Here is a 16,639-nt window from a genome sequence, read left to right on the forward strand (position 1 = left end):
AATTATATGTATATGTGTGTAGCCTCCACAATAATGTATGTGTATATATAGTTGAAATAGAGATCAAATATCAAAGAGAGAGGGTCGCTAGTTGAAGGTCTTGGGTGTTGGGAGTGGTATATAAATGGAAGAGTACTAGTTCAAGTTTGCAAGGTCAAAGATAATAAGAAGATGTTGGCTGACGGAGAAAGGAAGGGGTTAATTTGGCACTGAGAGATAAAGTCGAAGGAACACGTGCCACACACTAGGAATTGAATTTTGTCATCTATGGCTAATTTTGAGATTGGTAGGGTCGACTTCAGTTTTGTTGGACCTTTGGTATTAAGTCTACTCTCAAATTTGTTTTATACACAAAAGAATATATATTTACACGATCAGACATATATATATATATATATATATATATATATCAAGTCAAGATAACATTATTTTTTGTCACCTCAAAATTATATCGTTTTTGGTGTTTTGGGGTGTTAGAAGAATTCATGAAGGATGTTTTGGTATTTTTGTTTATTTATTATTATATGAATTTTATGAAAATACCCTTCATTAATTCTCCCAATACCTAAAATGACATAATTTTGGGATGACCGAAGATAAGATTATCTCAAGTGACTTAAGAAACGATAAACCTATATACATATACATATGTGTGTGTTTTTTTTTTGGAAGTCAATGTATATATCAAGTGTGACTTAAGAAACGATAAACCTATATACGTATACAGGGGAGGTTATACTTACAACTTATTTTTGTTTACAACCTCTTACAACCATATCTTAACCGTTGATTTCCGTCAATCAACGGTTATCATTTATTGCGAATTAATAATTAATTAATAAATTTTATTTGTGAAAATCTTAACCGTTGATTGACAGAAATCAACGGTTAAGATATGGTTGTAAGATGTTGTAAACCAAAATAGGTTGTAAGTATAACCTTTCCCTACATATACATATACATATATATAGGGTTCGTTTTTTTTGCAGTCAATGTAGATAAGTTATCTACACTTATCTATATTGAGCTCAAAACGATGTTAATTTGGGACAAAAATCACAATATTTTTGTAATTATGATTTATTTTAGGATTATAATAGTCTTTCTCATTATAATTTTTTAATCTTTCAACCCAAAATGACGTCGTATTCAGAGTGAATGTAAATAATTTATCTACATTTACTATGGAAATATTAAAGTCACACACACACACATATATATATAGGGAAATGTTATATTTACAACCTAGTTTCATTTACAACTTCTTACAACCATATCTTAACCGTTGATTTCCGTCAATCAACGGTTGAGATTTTCGCAAATCAAATTTATTAATTCATAATAAATGACAACCGTTGATTGGCGGAAATCAACATTTAAAATATGGTTGTAAGAGTTTGTAAACTATTTGGGTTGTAAATATAACCCCTCCCATATATATATGGTAGCATAGAGGTGTCAAAATACACAAACTCGCGGGTCAGCTCGCAAAAACCTTATATTTAGCCTTAATCTATGAGGGTTTTTTTTTTTTTTTTTTTTTTTTTTTTTTTTTTTTTTTTTTTTTGTACTAGGGCATCCTCAAAACCCCATAATTTAGTGGGTTGGATTAGGGCTGATCCGCGAGCTAAACCTTTTCTTTTTTCAAAATTTTTATTATTTAAAAATATAAAAAATATATAAATTTAAATATATATAAATATAAAATAAATAGTAAACATAATATAAGTAAAAATAAAATTTTTAATAGTGATATGTTTCAACAGAAAATTTCATCTACGCATTAGTAAAAATAAAATTTTCTATTTACATCTAAACATGTTGTATATCTAAATTTGCATTGAAACATATTGTATACAATGCACCTTTATAATTTTATGGATAATAATAAGCAAAAATGTTTTTTTAACGGTAGTAATTGAAGAAAATTAATATTTTAACTTTTAAATATATAGCATACTAATATCCATTATTTGTACTAAGATCATTTTTTCATCATAACTTTTGGTTTTCCACTAGAGTACGTTTATTTTGTTATGACTTCTCGTGAAAAAATATTCATTTGATGACATCATTTAAAAACAAATTTAGTTAAGGTAGGAACTAAATTTGTACGTATATTGAAATTTTGTTTATATTTTTATTTTTATATATTTGTGTACAAATATTATTTTATTAAAAAATTAATTTATAAAAATTTGTAATTTGTATAAAATATTTTAAGAAAATATTAAATATTTATTTGTTAAAATAAATTTTTATGTATTGAATATGATAAAAAATAAAATTTTATGAAATTATAATTTTAGATGACCTGCGGGCCGGCTCCTAGCCCATAGAACTTTTAACCTGTACAAATTTTTATTATTGAGAGCCATTTAGCTCTGTGAACTTTTTAGCCTCAACCCACACAAGCTAGGATTTAATAGTACAGATTGACCCATTTTGATACGCACACGTTGGTACTTGACTAAAAAAGAGCAGCAGTAACGTTTGCATCCTCAAATTAATTAATGGTGGGAGAAAATGAACCAAAAAAATTATACAGGAAGAGGAAAGCATTTTCGTAATATATCAACTTATTAATGGTGCTAATGGCCCATTCATTGACCCTGACTTTAATATAACGGAAAAATAAATTACAACGTGAGAAACAGAAATTAAATGAATGACGGAATTACTAACATGAAATCATGTTACCAAAAAAAAATAATAATAAGAATTTGACACGAACGGCACAAATACATCAACACGAATATGACATAAATTTTTATTTGTGTCAAAATCTTTAACATGAACTCGACATAAATTTTTTGCGGGTTGACACGACACGATACGAATAACACACAAAATAAGAGTCAAAACAGTAATTAAAATTTTTTGTTTTAAAAAAAGGGTCGAAATTAAAAAAAAAAATAAAAAAAAAAATATATATATATAAGTCAACACAAACACAAATACACTAACACAAACATGACACAAATATTTTACGTGTCATTTTTTTTAATACGAATACGACATAATTTTTTTGCGAGTCAATCCGAATATGAATTTTTATATTGTGTCACGAGTTGACCACGTGTCATAACCTATATTGACACCGCTAAATGTATGTAATCATTCAACTGGAGTAGTCTTGTATCTTCGGGAAATGTAGCATTCAAGTTTTGTCTTACTTACTTATGCCGAATTCAACGGGAAATGATTGATTTGGATTTGGTAACGAGCATATCATAAAATAATGCAGCTTAGCTATATATAATTTGAATCTGGAAAAAAAAAAATAACATGATCCTATGAAGAATTATATTCATACAAAAATGGGTCAATAGCAATAAAAAAAAAGAAAAAAATATATTAAAATATATAATTAACAAATCATAACCGTTATCACTTTTATATGATTATTATCTCCCCACATCTCTAAAGTGGTTGATTATAGGAGTCCTTAACTATCGATTGTTGGCAATGAGCACTCTGTTACGCTAGAAATGATGGTACAAATGTAGAGATTCCGGCACTAAGTCAAAAAATAATTATATCAGTACTCATTAAATAACTAATAATATAAAAATTTATCCTGTGTTTCTACTACTTACAATTTTCTTTATACTGTCTTTCAATATATATTAAATGTATCGTGATATTTTATATACAATTTCAATGGAAATTGTTTTTTGTTTTTTGTTTTAATTTATAAACAGTTGTTGAAACCCCAAAGTTTAGATGAATACCTAATTTTTGTATATTTTAGTCATGGGAGAGGTTATAGTTACTAGGGGTGTGCAAAATAACCAAAAAACTGAACCGAATCATGAACTGAACCAAACCGCTCTTTAAAATAATCGGTTTTTCATGAACCAAACCGGTTTTTAAAGAACCAGTTCATGAACCGAACCGGTTTTTAGAACCAGTTCATGAACCGAACCGATTTTTAGAACCAATTTAAGAACTGAACCGATTTTTAGAACCAGTTTAAGAACCGAACCATTTTCAAACTGAACCAAATTGATTTTTATAACTTTATTTTTTAAATTTTTAAATTTTTTTCTTTTCAAAAGAGGGTCGACCAGAACCGGTTCCGAACCGAACCGTTTTCGAACCGAACCGAACCACTTCCGAACCGAACCAGTTTTGAACCGAACCGAACCACTTCCCAACCGAACCATTTAAACCAATTCGGTTCGGTTTTTCATAAAAACCGGTTCGGTTCGACCCATGCATATCTCTAATAGTTATTATCTATTTTTCTTACTACTTGTTACTACTAAATCGTAATCGTTGATTTTCGTCAATCTAACAGTTATAATTTATTGGGTCATATTTATTAATTAATTATTAATTTTTAATAAATTATAACCGTTAGATTGACGAAAATCAACGGTTACAATTTAGTAGCAACAAGTAGTAAAAAAAAAAGTAGTAACTATAACCTTTTCCTTTAGTCATAAGTATTTAAAAAAAATTGTTTTTTGCCCAATACTTATTGTTATGGGCCACACATCTTGATAGCCCATGACGGAGAATAGCTATGAGATATAAGAGAATAATCTTACCTGATAAGATACCAATCTTATCACGTGGATCAAGTACTGGGCTTCTAAAAGATTAACTATCTATAGATAAAATGTTAAATCAACCAGATACACATTTATGCTATTTTTCTTAGCCGGTATTGTACACACACTAATCTAAGAGCATATTGATCCTAAATAAACTCACCAATCTGATTGAATATCCACAATTCTATTAGATCGAACACTTATATTATTATAACAATTAACAAAATTTATTTGTTGTTAGAAATGGTTATATTTACAAATTTTTAGTTTACAAACTCTTATAAACTATACTATATACTCCTAAAAGTACACCTGAGTTATATTATGTACTTCCGGGAATACATAGTGTAATTTGCAAAAATTTATAAACGAATCATTCCCCATTGTTTTTATTGTTTTGACCTTTGTTTAAAAAAAATCAACCAGACCCTTAAGTCTTCATTATTTAGTTAGGACACAAGCCCCTCTTGATAATTAAAAATAAATTGTTTGAAAAATTATTTTATTTTTCACTATTAGTGTATCAAATGATAATTCATAATATTAACAATAAATTTAACATTTAAATTTCAATATCATCAATTAAATGTCATCAATCTGATAACGTAACATGATTAATTAATTTAGTGCATGAATTAAATTTGCATAACATCAACTCAAAAACTTGATCCTTACAATTCCAATGAGAATCGGTGTTCTTTGTGCACATGTTTCTTGAGTTGGGAGGTTCATCGCATATAGATCCACTGATGGATGATAGAGTAGAAACTCATTTTTTTATTAAAAACGAGCAATGATAGCCGCACACAATCATGAATCAAACTCTGATCATTTGAATAACGGCGACAGTATGCAATATATCCTTTTGATTTATAATCTTTTTTATTTGGTTAAATTTTATGTTAATTTCATTAATAAAGAATTAATTAAAATTATTTGTTAAAACAAGCATAAAATTCCATTTTATAATGAGGAAAAATTTGAAAATACAAACATTTTCATTTTGGGTCGGTACACACAAAATTTATTGGCATTTGTGTGATGCCGAACCCTGTTCAGCTTGAAGCGCTGACCAATAAGTCAACGAACCACGTGCGGTTTTCACTTTTAGAATCAAATGAGAGAGTTTGAACTTGAATGTGTTGAGTACTTGAGTATGTATTTTAGCAGCCTTATCTTGTATGGTCAACGTTGACTCATTTGGGAAATAAGCAGCTAGTATCCACGAGCACAATTTCTATGCAAGGAGACTATAAAAAAGGAAAAAAAAATAATATGAAAAAGAAATAACTATAAAATATATATATATATATAATTTTTTTTTTTTTTTTTATGTTTGATAAAAGATATATTAAGTATTCCTTATTCTCGTAGCAATGAAAGTATTTTCAGAAATCACATACGTGACCCTGTTCATTGCATCATCAGCTATATCGGCGCCCCGTGCAGACAAAGCACAACACAATTGGGGTACCATTACGTCTTTCGATTGACACTTTTTTTTGGGTTAAACATTGGCACGCTTTTTGTTTTGCCAAAATTGTTGTTATTATATTCTCAAAGTAACATGGGATTCGGCCCCTTTGGACAAAGCACTATTCAATTTGGGTACCATTACGTCTTAGGCCAATAAAAATTGACACAATTTTTTTTAATAGAATTGTTATGAATATCATAATCTCGAAATTAATATAGATCTTTTATTTTGATTTTGCATCTGAGCATCTCCTAATTCTATTAAAATTTGATTTGGTCTCTTGCTGTAAAAATAAATTAAATTTTAGTCATTTACACTTTTACTCATTCAATGAAAAAGAAGCAGAATAGACAAAATTGATTGTAATCCAAAAAGAGAATACTAATATTTTCTTTTGATGAATATAGAAAATGTGATTTTATCATTAACTTTACTCATTATCATTATTTTTTATTTTGATGTTATGAATTATATTTTTATTATTTTAGTAATTAAAAATCATTATATAAATAAAGGAGGTCCCCCAATATCTCATTTAATGTTTGCTGATGATCTATTGTTATTTGCTGAGGCGAGGGTGGATCAGATGGATATTATTCTAAAATGCCTCTGGTTGTTTGAGGAGATTTCGAGCTTGAGGTTGAGCATTGCAAAGACGAGTATTTATTTTTCATCTAAAACCCCTGAGGGGGTGTTAAAAGAGCTAGGGGCCTTTGACTTGGCCTGCGTAGACCTGGCCTGTCCTTTCTATTTTGCTTGTTGGATATAGACTTGGATTTGTGTAAAAACTCATTTAATAAAAAAGCCCCAGCTTCCAATTTAAAAGTTTGGCCTTAGAGCCTATCAGACTGGCCTAATATACTAACTCTTATTTCTATTTTTATTTTTTATACTATTCATTTATACTTTTGGATATGCCAAATTTTGTACTACTTTAGTTTATTGGTTAAATGAACTTTTTGAAAGATTTTATTCTATATTATACTGTTTGGATATATATTGAATTTATGAATCTTTGTGGAATTATTAGTGTTGTTGATCATATATTCTATTTGGATAAATTTTTGTTGTCTTATTTTTTTTTAACAGACTAAGCCAAGCTTTTATTTTTTGTAAATAAGGCAGACCATAGGACGATAATTATATTCATAACAGGTTACAGACTAAGCTAGTCTGACACATTTAAACACAAGTTTAGCCTTTCAAGACCAAAGCCCAGCCCGGCTCGACCCATTAACACCCCCACCCCTGAGGAGTTAGCATCTTCGTTGACAGTTAAAAGTAGATTCAAAAGGGTTCGAAATAGGGGGCTATATTTAGGCACTTGGTTGGTGCATGCAGGACCTTGAAACAACATAACCAACATATTGAGGAAAAAGTCCGTAATAAACTCGGCAGCTGGCAGCAAAGTTGTCTATCTCATGCGGGGAGAGTAACTTTGGTGAAGTCGGTTCTGTCTTCCATCCCCTATTTTCATATGCAGTACACAAGATTTCCACAAGGAGTATGCAATGAACTAGACCCAATCCAACGAAACTTTATCTAGAGGGATACTCATTAGAATAGGTCACACCATGCGGTGGGCTGATATCCTGACTAGCCCGAACGAGATGGGTGGTCTTGGCCTGAGGAAAATAACTTTGATGAATTATGCTTTTCTAATGAAATGTGCTTGGCGCTTTCAAAATTAAGTTAATTCTCTTTGGTCCCGTGTGTTGCGTGGCAAATACAAAGTGCAGGTTGATCAAATGCTTATCCCTAAGGATGGATTCTCTCCTTTTTGGAAGGCAATATGCAATATAATGCTCAATATGCAAGATAGCATAGTTTAGGAAATCAGAGACGGGGAGACAATCTCCCTTTGGAGGAACAAGTGGGTCGACACTTCTATCTACCTCTTGGACTACGTTCGAAGCAGTGTACCCGAAGATTTGAGGGACTGCCGCCTTAATCAAATGGTTGGCCAGGATGGTAAGTGGAATTACAACATGCTGCTATAACTTTTTGATTCAGAGGTGGTTAAAAAGATTAGAAGTTTACTTCGTCCTAATTTGCATGATGGCCCAGATAGACTCTTCTTGTTATTGGGTGGTACGACAGTAGTACATATCAATAATTGCTATATATATAGCAAAAAATCCTTTCAGCATAGCAATTTCTCTAAGGAGGTTTGGAACAAACTATGGAAACGGAAAGGGCCTCAATAGATTTAAATATTTTTTTGGAGATTACTACTCAAAAGTTTGCCTACAAAAATTGGGCCGGGTCGAGCTGGGTTGGCCTGTTTTGCCAACCCTAATACCAATTAAAAGTAAAAAAAAAAAAACGAAACAGAAATGGCTAAGATGATGTTACTTTGCTAAAAAATAGTAAACTAAGCTACATTTATCAAGCCATGTCATATATAGAGTTTAAAAATAAGATTTTATAAAAATAATGTTGTAGGAAAGTTGTTTTTCTTCCAATTGATAGATCAATTTCCATGCAGTGATTTTTTTGCCCTAATGCATGGTGGGTCCCTAATAGCATGGGTCAGCAGGAAATACTGTTTCTTATTCCTGCAACATTATAGTTGCATTCCCCTTTAAAATAGTATAGTTGACAAAAAAATAAAACTGCTAGAAAAGTGTTAGGTAAATACAAGTTTTATGACCTATGGTTATTGGGAAAAACTACTCTCCAGCCGTAGGAGAGTAGTCCACTTTCCTACAGAGACATAGATTTTTATGTTTTTTATTTATTTTTTATTTCATAATTATGTGGGTCCCACCATATGATTGTGAGAGTGATAAGAGATAGTCTCTGTCCTATTACTGTAGATTAGTAAAGCCCATGGATATTATAGGTTTTCTATTACTCTCATTCCTAACTGATATTCCGCATAATTATTGGTCTTGCACTGGCCATGTTATATATAGCCATAGACATTCACCTTAGAAAGAAGCATAATGATAAATGCTCTTTTAACACAACATAACCATTTATAATAAAAGAGTTGTGCTTCTTTTGGTTAATAATATTAAAGGAAATGCATCTATCATGTTGTAGGAACCAAAATTTCTATCATGTTAAGAAAAGACAAATCAATTCATTGAATAAAGTGTCCCATCACTATTTTTAATACTATATATACCTTGTCTTTTTCTTAACATGACAACAAAATTGATTCCTACAACATGAGAGATATAATCCCCTAATATTAAATTACATAATCACGAAAGACATTAATGCTTTTTGAGAAGGTAGCTAGAAAGTGTTCAGTGAATACAAGTTTATGTCATAAGGGTATTATAGGATTTTTATTACTCTCATTACTCTTTTTGACACAACATAATTATTTATAAAAGAAGAGTTGTGCTCACTTTGTTCTTTCTTTTGTTTAATAATCTTTAATTACATAAACATTAAGACATTAATGCTTTTTGAGCATTACAACACTTTATTAATTGGTAGCAAAAAACAGTAGCTGACTCACAAAAGAACTTTTGTAGGAAATGGGTATGGTTTACACCTACAAAACCTACACAACTATAAGCATTACCCAAATGATGTTATATAGCAAAATCACTCCACTAATTTTATGCAGGAAAAAAAATAACTTTCTATATTACGAGTTATTGCTTCAAAGTTGGCATAATGATAGCATCCAATAACTAGGACAAATTTTTGTGGGTGATTTTCTATTACGAGTCCCACAATGATTGTATAGATAATTAATGTGAGTTTATAAGGCCTTGAGCACTCCCACCTTTTGAGATAGCTTTTTGGATGATGACCTCAAGGTTCATACCAATTGGTGATTTCATTAAGAGTTGAGTCCTTGAAAAGGGCTACATATAGGTTGGATTAAGGTGTCATACCTCCCAAAGGAGTGTTATACTGAGTACTGATAGGTGAGTAAAGTCGTCAAAAGGGAAAGGACTACCATCGGATCAGTGTCGATAAAGTGAAATCCGCCGTGGATGTCGGTCCTTGAAGAGGTGGAAATGTTACGAGTACCACATTGGTTGTATAGAAAACTAATGTGGAGTTTATAAGACCTTGAACACTTTCACCCTTTGAGCTAGCTTCTGGGATGGTGACCTCAAGGTCCGTAACAATTAGTGCTCTTCTTAAGAATCTATAAGCTGAAATCTGATTGGGTGGTGGTCTGCATGACTTAGCTATTGGGGAAGCATCTTGGGAAAGCATGGGTGGCAGAGCCATGATGGTCTCTGAATTAATTTTCTTGAAGGGTACACCCCATTTTGAATTTATCTTTTCGGATAACAGAGGGTCAAATATTTATGTTTCCCCCAACACCTTGGTTTCTTTTAGATGAGTATCTTCACTTCTATGTCCAGCTTCATCTTCTACATTGACTTCATCTTTTTCATCATGTTCTATGTAGTTCCCCAATGAAAAAAAATATGAACGTCATCCACATACTTGTCCTCCCATTTAGCATCCTCAGGGAAAAGATCTGACCACTGAACCAGGACTTAGGAAACTAGCCGTCCACGATGCCATATAATACGACTAGAAACAATAGCTTTTGGTATGTGCCGAGGAGGTTTCATTCAGTAACAATGGCAAATCATGAACAAAATTATTACGGACGTTGAGGTCATAACCCCAAAAGCTAGTTCAAAGGGTAAGAGTGTCCAAGGCCTTATAAATTTCACATTAGTTGCCTATACAACCAATGTGAGACTCGTAATATCCCCACCCCCTTTAACAGTCGACGTCCATGGCACGTCGGCTTTCACTCTATCTACACTGACCTCATGATAGCCTTTTCCTTTTTGGCAGTTTTACTCACTTATTAGTATTCAGTACAACACCTCTTTGGGAGGTATGTCACTTTAATCCAGCCTATTGGTAGCCTTTTCCGTGTTTCAACTTTTAATGAAAGCACCAATTGTTAAGAACCTTGAGATCACCACTACAAAAGTTAGGTCAAAGGATGAGAGTGTCCAAGACCTTATAAATTCCACATTAGTTGCCTATATAACCAATGTGAGACTCGTAACATTCTCTGCTGAAAAGTGGAGAGAAAAGAACGTATTCAACACTCGAATGAAAACTCATTTTTAAATTTTAAAAAAAGCTTATTTTTATTAGATATTTATAAAAGGGTCATCCTATACTATGATGCACCGACATGGGACACGACACGCCGACACGTTAATTCTAAAAAATGTCATATTTCGACACGTTGAAACACGTTTTGATATTAAATAAATTTTTTAATATATATAATATAATTTATATTTAATACATATAAGAGTCCATAATAAGTCATATAACCAATCAAATATTTAAATTTCATAACTTAAATATAAACAAAAATAATTTTTCATACTTTGTTAATTTTTCATGTCAAATTTCATAATAGAAAAAATTAATTTATAAATTAATTTTTTTATATTTAGTTAATAAAATGAAATTAAGACTAAAAAAACGTGTGGAGAGTTGACTGTGTGTCCAAAAATGTTGACTGCGTGTCAAATGCGTGTCGGAACGTGTTGTGTCCGTGCTTCTGAGGTCCCATATATATGACCCAAGCAGCCAAGCTAATATTTTTACTATCTACTGAGTTTTATCGATCAACCTTAGCCTCTACAAATAAGTCTTTTGCTCAACCTTGTTCACATGTCAGTCACAGACTTAACTCACTAACCAAATTAGCAGCCACGCAAGGCTAAACAATCACAAATATGATAAGCTATCACAAACAGAATATATTTTTTTCTGAAATAAGTTCTGAGCATGGATACAAGATGATTCTCATATATTAGCGCACAAATTATCATTCCATTGGTAACATGACGTCGTTATTAACTTTAGTTACTATTGCATATTCATGGTTGGAAATTTAAGGGTTTGTTAACTTGTTTTTCACATAATCATTTGCTCCGGAATTTGTAGTCCCTTTAAGATCAGCATAGTACTGGGTGATCCACGCTTTGATAATCTTGATCTCTTTCTTCCGTTGTTCGACCAACCATCCTGGATCGCTTTGATTTGCACGAAGAATGTCCCGGCAATGAGATCCTTAAAAACCAACATTCGTAAACCATAGTATGATCATTCGATTGGTTTCATAGAAAATGGTTAAAAATATATAGATATATATGATATAAGAACGACTAGAAGAGTTTGATTCTCCTAGCAGTTGGCTACTAGTATGATATTAATATTTTATTTTAACTTTCCATTATTTTTTTAAAATTGTTTTAAAGTCTAATCAAATTCTTTTCCAAACTTTCAATTATTTGTTAAGATAAAAAGATTCTTTTCAAATTTTGACAAAATTTTAAAATAATATAATTATATATCACTTTGATTGCTAGTGTGCAATCCATAATTAGTGTGATCACTGATTTGGGACAAAAGAAAAATTCTTGGTAGCTAAGAATGCAATTGATTTTTAAGGGTTTTTCCGGAAAGGATTATTGATTTGTTCTTTGTCATTGGTGATTGTGCTACCACAATTGTTCATTTTGCTACCACAAATTATCCAATATTTGGCATTATTTTTTGATATGTTATTTGAATTATGATACGAAATTATGCCTAGCCATACATTTTTCAAGTATAAATTGTGTCTGGGTATTCTTTTTTGTAAAAAAAAAAGAGAGAAAAGAAGGAAGAAAAGCATATATTCTAATATAATTATACAAATAGACAACTAAAATATATTAACAGAATACAAAGGCATACCATTAAGTGTATGGACGGCAACAAGATTGTCTCATAAATTCTCTAAAACCCTGAAATATATAGAAGATTTATATATACAAAGCTGTTTTAAAATATTGTTCTAAAATACATAAGAGAATTATGATCAATTTAGTTATTGTATTTTACTCTGCTTACCCGCCACTACTGTAAGGGTCTTTTAGTCCATTCGAGAAAATTATGTTGCTACCAAACCTTTGAAGAACCAATTTTATATTCTGCCAATGAAGTTTCTTGGTGTCAAAATAATCTCACAATTGAACCTATTCTGTATAAGTTATATAATATAGAAAACAGTTTGGAGAATGAATCTATATGAATGTTACAATGAGAAGAGAAGAAAGAATTAGTTACATGGCCTCCATAGTAAGTAGTGACCCAATGAGGGCGAGGTGAGACAGCATATAGTTGCTTGTACTCTTTGGCATAGATCCTTAAGTTGAAAGGGTCTGGTGGGAACATGGTATCGTTTCCTATGCCGAAAGGTATCACTATTTCACTGCATGTCTGAATGTACAGAGCAGTTCATATTATTTTTGGATCAACTAGAGTATGTGTTAGTACGATGTACATGGCAATATTAAAAGTAAAAATGATATATATGTTAAATAATTATACCCACATAATTTATCTCATGAACATTTAGCGGCAAACATGTGCTCAAGGAAAAATTTATCAATAAAGTACCAAAGATAAATATTAATTGTATTATTCTATTTTATTAATTGATATTAAATTATCAAATCATCAATTGTATCCCTAATACAAAATCACAATTGAAATCTACTTTTTTCTTTGTGTAAGAAACACGGTTGTCCTTTTTATCATTTTTATTTAGAAATTCATGTCTATCGCCAATGTTATATTGAATTTAATTGAAAGAATGACATTACAAAATTAGATGAACGAAAAATAAAAATAAAAAACTTGCATTTGTAAGTGCAATTACCTGCCATCTCCAACCCAGAGTTGTTTCAGATACAGAAGTAGGGCCATTAACATTGCATGCGCTGTTTCCCCTATAAGCCACAACACCTGAATATATCTTACTGAGGATATCACTTCCAGAAGAAGCTCCATCAATGGCACCACAGATCACACTAACTGGATATTTTGGTGGTTGATTGTATTGAGCCGCATAAGCATACATCGATTCTAGGAAGTCTATCAACTCAAAAGACTTGTTTAAGGGACTGCATAAAGTGAAAAGTATGAGTAAATTGGAGTTTTAAGCTTACTCCATATAAAACAAAAAAAGAGAGTCTGTACTGGCAAGTGTTGAATCTCTGGCTAAGAATGGAAAGACCATTTGGCTGAGAAGCTACTCTTTCAATTTCAGACCAAGACTTTAGTATAGTTTGGTAGCATGTCTCACTTTCTTCCTGCATACCAAGTCACTTCTATGATGCAATTTTGATGAAAAACCAATAAACAAAATATCAAAAGTCAAAATATGGTAAATTACTCGAAAGTTCCTTGAAACAACAGAGTAGTAACCATTTTGTGGTGTAATATTATCAAAATAAAGGATCGGAGCTGATGAGGCAAGGCCACCAATTGTCAAGCGGGGATATTTGAGCCTAAACCATGAAGCAAGCACTGCATATAATGAAGGTATATCATCATAAACGCGGAAGCGCATCGTACCGATGCGATGAGGAATGAAGAACACCGCTTTGATTACCTAGGGTGAAGTAGCGAGCGTGACAAATTCTCACGTTCAGTTCTCCTTCTCAAGCCTCACGATCTGCAGTAACACACCACGAACGGTTGCAAAATCCGCTCTACGGTTGATCTTCCAGGCTATGAATCAAGGGGATCAGGTGGTCGTGTGGGCAACCGTTCAGATGATGAACGTCTGCCTCTTAGGTGTGTTTCTGATGTCTGTAACCCTAGGAGGCACAAGGGAGAAAAGTGTGTTTATATACCCTGCCAAATCCAAAACCAACCATAAGCTTCATGGGTTTAGAATTGGACTTTGGGCTCACTCTCACTGAAGCCATTGGGATTAATTAAGTGAAAAGAGCATACTAAACCCAACAATCTCTCACTTGCTCTTTTGGACACAAACTTGAGTTCATAAACCCAAGACAATGTAGCCCATAAGCCATCATCATCTGATTATACAACCCATCCCTTGTCTCAAGCTAGCCTGGGGATCTACCATCTGTCACTCATCAAGGCTCCTGATAATCTTTGAAAGATTATCTAATTCGGCGCTAATCCGCTAAAAGCCCGAACGTGAACTCCAAGATTAATGACCTTTATAACATGAATATGCATCGCCCCTTTATAGAATGTCTATAATTGATTGACAAGTTTTATGTAACTCAATCAATTATTATTCCCTTGAATATGATAGTTTCTCTAATGGATTACATGCACTGGTCAATGTCTTTAATATCCAAGTACCGAAACATATCAAGGGGACATATCCTACAAATTCCATGTTTATCTCATAAATACTGATAATCAAATAATCTCACTCCCAAAATACCGTGTTATTGGCCATCAATAGATCGAACCTCACCCGTTGGTAAATCAAAGAATGAAAACTATTTGATTACCTATTTATAATAAACTCAGGATTAAGAGCAATTACATAACTATAATTAATTGGAGATTTGATACCTTATGACAGAAAAACAACCTTAATCAAATCTCTCCTTGATCCTTTCAATGTGAATGTTAATTCACACCAATATTTTACAATGATTCGGACAAAATCATTTCATAAAATATTGCAGCCTGAAGAAAGTGCCCAACTTTATTTAACGGCTGTGACTCCAATAAATTATCGTAACAAGTATTTCATCTCATTGTTCATAGCTTGAGCAACACTTGATCAACAACATCTTCTAGTGCATTATCGTAACTAGTAGGATCAATGTTACTCAACAAGAGACAACTTGAGAGTTAACAAGGTTCTCTCCCACTACGAATGTACTGCACTAGACCTTGTGTATTTATAGGTAAAATAAAGAGTGGGTCAAATGATGGATCTTCAATTTCTTGAGGATCTGCTTATCCTTGATATTGTTCCTTTACATATGATACTAATATTTCTACTAGTTTCACTTATATATTATCATGTTGAATTTTCAATTACGGTTCTCTTGTTTGTTCACCTAGAGATATATCTATCCCCTATTGAACAATCAAGGGAATAGTGGATGAAGCTTCTAGAGATTTTGGAAATTCTTGATCTGAGATAAATCTCATCAAGAATAACCTTACTTAAGAGCTTATAATTTCTCATCTAGTCCTCCTTTAAGAAAATCATGTGAGTACTCACTTTATAATCTCATCAGGAGTTAGTAAAGACAGTTAATTGAACAATCTAAGATGTAAATGCATAGGTCACCGCCACACCTCCATAGCACAATATTTTCTTCGTAGGCCACTGATCGAAGAATTCCTTAACTTCTACCAACTAGTTTACTACCGATATTTCCTCGGCGGACAACGTCTCATACCCGAAGGAATACTGGCTGAAGTGAACGTCATAATGGGCCTTAGTCCAGTACAGCTCGAATCGACATGCCCTACTCGCGCGACCAACTAAAAAAGGTAACTCCCCTTCCTCAAGGTGAGGCTGAATCCAAAAAAATGAATTCCTCCAGTTTTTGTATGAGTTAGCGTACTGGGCAAACGTCGCCCTCAAGATAGGCCCGCCCTTCAACGATACCCAGGCGAGCTTTTTTGGGGAGGGTGACACCCGGAAACAGTAGAAGAATAGCCGTACTGTGCACGCCAATTTGAAGTATAGGCATATCTTCTCAAATACCCGAATGAACGCCCAAGCATTAGGGTGTAGCTGAGAAGGAGTAACCCGCAGATGTGCCAACACACCCATCTCAAACTCCGAAAAGGGAAA

General features: G+C 32.4%; 1 pseudogene; it reads right to left on the bottom strand.

Annotated features, from left to right (window-relative positions):
• Positions 1-11,895: 11,895 nt before the first annotated feature.
• Positions 11,896-14,404, bottom strand: LOC133291160 (uncharacterized; annotated as a pseudogene).
• Positions 14,405-16,639: the final 2,235 nt, after the last annotated feature.

This window comes from Gastrolobium bilobum, unplaced genomic scaffold (genome assembly GCF_033153095.1).
Source record: "Gastrolobium bilobum isolate Gb01-03AN ecotype WA unplaced genomic scaffold, APGP_CSIRO_Gbil_v1 utg1383, whole genome shotgun sequence".
NCBI classification, from domain to species: Eukaryota; Viridiplantae; Streptophyta; class Magnoliopsida; order Fabales; family Fabaceae; genus Gastrolobium; species Gastrolobium bilobum.